Consider the following 4,273-nt stretch of genomic DNA (forward strand, 5'->3'; position numbering starts at 1 on the left):
CTGCCTTATAATTCATCCCCCCTCCTCTCCCCACCCATCTTGTTGATGACTAAGTTTCGCCAGGTCTACATCTCAAAATAATTTTTGATGTCTAGTTTATTCCCTTATCTCATTAAGGCACTTGTATTAGTTTCCTGGATAGTCTTAGTATCAACAATCTTAAGATTCCTTATAATTCATTTTCTAAACTATTGCTAGTTCTCTTTGTAAAATGCAAATGTAAATTATTTAAAATCTCAGGATAAAGATGGTCTTTAATGATCTGGCTTATGCCCTTCCTTTATCCAGTTCACGTTTTTCTGTCTCTTCCATAAGAATATCAGAAGACTTCTTGCAAAAATGTTTTGCTGAAGTAAAATTATTCACCTTTATTGTTAATTTGCTATATTTTAACTTTACTTAACCCATCTGGGTAGCATTTCTTAAAATTGTAAAAGAGTGAGAGAGAGAGTGTGTGTGTGTGTATGCATGTGTATACTTTTCATTCATAATGCACCTTATAGTTAACCACTTTCACATATATTTTTAAAATCACTAGTACAATTCTGAGATGCTCTTAAAAGATTTGTTATGACTCTTAAGATTTCTAAGGCAGAATTTGGAATATTAAGTCATTTGAATTTTGAATTTAAAAAAAACTGATACAAACATGTCATGTTATTAGTCTGGAGGGAAAATATCGCGTCTTTTCTGCTTTCCATGTTGTTAGATGTCATTACATTGTAGTATGTTACACCTATCCACAGTCTGTGACAGAGCGGGGAAATTTATTGAACGGTTTATTTTTGGAGAACTTACAGTTCAGTTTAATCAGTGATGTTCCACAAGGGATACTTTGACTTTCGGCAAGAATAAAATTTTCTGTGGTTTCACAGAGATTTAAGATGTGTTTGGATATTAGGTAGATTTTTTCAGGGACCTCTGCAAGTACTTTTGAGTAATTTACAGTTTATTTAAGGTTCCTTTTCTAATTCACTGAACAACAAAAAAAGTAGGGAACACTAGAGAAATAGTTGTATTTCATTTTTTCTTTTAGGTAGTAGAATCCCAGTGTGGAAAGCAGAACCACATGTTAACTTATTTTTACAATTTGTTGAGTAATAACTGTTTGCAGTGTCTTTAAACTGATTATGGTGTCTCTACATAGAATATGTATAGTAGTGTAGTAGATTGTCATCATGGATTTGACGTTCATTTAGCTGACTTCATTCTTTCCCCTTCAAATCTTAGCCAGTTAATACCTAACATGAAACTGCCTGTATAGGGATAACATAAGATTGGACAAACTACTATAAATAAAACATTACAAGATGTTGAATAAAATGATTATATGCATATTTTGTATGTACATGTAAAATCTTAATTGAAACCTCACCAGTTGGAGCCTCGATTTACCATTTTTTAGGAGAAAATAGTGACAACACAGCAAGCCATCATTAGGAATTTATTTAAAAACAAACTTCTTGGATCTGTATGTATATTCAAAACAGTTTCTTATTTTCACACTTTGAGAGCTGTATTAGGATTAATATTTACAGCAATATTGTGAGTCATCAAGAGGTAGAGGTTTTTAATGAAATATTAAATTATCTTTAGTATACTGAACTTACTAATGTAGTAATGTATATTAGTAGCTTTAAAAAACGATCTGGTGCAGTAGTCAAAACAAAAAGATATTCTCAGTTAACAAGAAAATTAAGTAGAACACCTTTTTGTAAGGATACACTTATTCAGGGTTTTGTGGTATGACCTTAATGAGCTGCTAACAGTCAAAAAACAATGAATTAAAACAATGAATTAAAAAGTGGGTCAAGGATGTGGTTCCATAGTGTAGCAGGTTTGCTTTACACACAGAAGGTCCTGGGTTCACACCCCAGTGGAGCCACAGTCCATGGTCTATGGCCATGCCACCCTGAACAAGCCTGATGTCTGATCTCAGAAGCTAAGCAGGGTCGGGCCTGGTTAGTACTTGGATGGGAGACCACCTACGAAGACCAGGTGCTGTAGGCATAAATAATAATAATAATAATAAAATGGGTCAAAAGTGGGAAAAATGGATTGCATTTGTGAACAGTAAATTTACTTTAATACAATAAAAGTTAACACCTCTTAGAAAAATTATTAAATAAATTCATAGGCATATATATGGATCAAAAGAGGTACTTATGGATCAAAAAGTATTTAATATGCTTTGCAAATTATAAAGTACTCTAAGATAGTGTTATGAAAAGAGATAATAGTTGGTTATTCTAGGTGATGCTGGAGTGGTGGTATGTGTCTTAAAGTTTAGGCTGTTATTGAATAGGAATGTTACGGATAAAATGAATTTGTAAAAGTAAATATAGAAAAGACTAATTCAGACTATTTTAACTCGACAGTAATTGCATAGTAACAGCAAAAAGAAAGTAGAGGAGTTCCAATTTGGGAGGATAACTCCTAGAGAGTTGGAAACCTGAAAGTTTTTTAAAAGAAAAATTCTGAAAAGAGGACAAGTTGAAGTTTAAGATTAACGTTTATTTTGGAATATTTACACGGGAGAGTGTTTGAAATTCAATGATAACTGATGCTGTGGAAGAGAAGAAGGTATACAGAGTCTTCTCTGTTTCCAGGGTATAAATCTGAGTTTTCTCTGAATTTTGTATTCCACTTGTGAGGAATGCAAAGGAAATTAACATATTTTGGGTGCTCACTGTGGACCAGGCGTCATCTATCCATCATCTCAGTTATGGATAGCAAGTGCATGGTACTACTTCTCCCTCTCTTGACTGTAGCAGACATCTGTTTTGTAAAAGTATCTTTTTTTCCTACCAGTTATGGACTTGGTTTAAGAATCCTTCACAACATTGCCCTCCACCTCAACTTTAGCAGCTACTTTTATAGGATTGGTATATGGGATGAAAACTATTTTCTATCCTGGGGAGGTTATTATTACTACTTTACAAATGACTTTATTTATTTTTATTTTTTTCTTACTTCAAAGATTAGATAGCAAGCACAAGGCTTAGACAATACTAGATGATGTTGACTTTAAAATTGAAGAAACCATGTTATTTCTACAACACTGTGTTTTCAGTGAGGGACTAAATTTGATACTATTTCTTGAAGGACATAATTAGGGACAGAACTAAAAAGTGTCTAGAGATTATTGACTTGTCTAAATAGAGGGAAGTTGTAAACATTAATAGGAAATATTTAAAGTTTCATGCTTATTATGTACAGTATAGATGTCTGCTTAAGAATTAGCTATAACAGCTTTTCAGTGTAAGCTAGACATTAAAGGCTGTGGCTACTTTAATGCATGTGTTTTGGAAATGCATCTTTAGATTAGATGGAACTTAAGCTATTTCTAAAGTAGACTTATAGTGTTTGAGAAGAAATTAATAGAACCTGTAAATTGTAGTGATTTAGGCTAATAATCAAAATAAATGTGGTAGAAAAAGTCAATTTTTAAAAAGGACTCCTAGATTCAGTTTGAAGGAACTAATAAATCTTTGGGTTTAATTTTTAATTCTAGTTTTGTATACCTGGGTATATTTTGATGGGAATACAACATCATTATGTATTTTCCTTCTGTAGATGTGGAAAATCACCTACTTTATAGTAAGTCCCCACATCTCCACTTAGAAACACACTCATTTATGTTTGTGCTCATGTACAAACACGCACATGCACACATTCACAGCACACTGGTGTGCCCACACACATCTCTTTCTTCTTACACCCCATACGTAATGCCAGTTGTAGAGGATTATGCCAGTTTACTATTATACTCCTACATGGGTTTGCCTGAGGGAAAAGATGGTAACTTTGACTAAGCTTGTCATTTTCTCTCTCTCATTTCCATGTCGCTGAGATGATTATTTCAAGAGCAACGCTACAGTATTATCTCCAAGAATAGTTATGAGAAATTTACTTTTATTTAAATTACTTTAAAGGATTAGAAAACAATTGTATAATTTTAATTTTTTTCACAAAAAGTGAAGAAAATCAGTTTTTGCTTTCTCAACCTATTAAAAACCTAGTATTTTAATTATTTTTTCCTGACAATTAACTAATGACCTGGGCAACTTAACCTTGGTTTGCTTATCTATAATGAGCTAGAGAATTTTATTTCTGAGTTTTAGTCTCCTATATTCTGTCATTATAATATGGTCTCCAATTCTTCATTATTGTTATATCTTTAGAGTAAATATGATCTTGAAAAATATACAAGAGTTTTTTGGGGGGATCATTTTAGTGGAACACTCATCTCTTTCTAAAGAGATTGACTAAC

At 32.6% G+C, this 4,273-nt stretch overlaps 1 pseudogene; it reads left to right on the top strand.

Annotated features, from left to right (window-relative positions):
• Positions 1-1,894: 1,894 nt before the first annotated feature.
• LOC111746998 lies at positions 1,895-2,010 on the top strand (annotated as a pseudogene).
• The last annotated feature ends 2,263 nt before the right edge of the window (positions 2,011-4,273 follow it).

Source organism: Pteropus vampyrus, unplaced genomic scaffold, assembly GCF_000151845.1.
Source record: "Pteropus vampyrus isolate Shadow unplaced genomic scaffold, Pvam_2.0 Scaffold207, whole genome shotgun sequence".
Classification (NCBI taxonomy): Eukaryota; Metazoa; Chordata; class Mammalia; order Chiroptera; family Pteropodidae; genus Pteropus; species Pteropus vampyrus.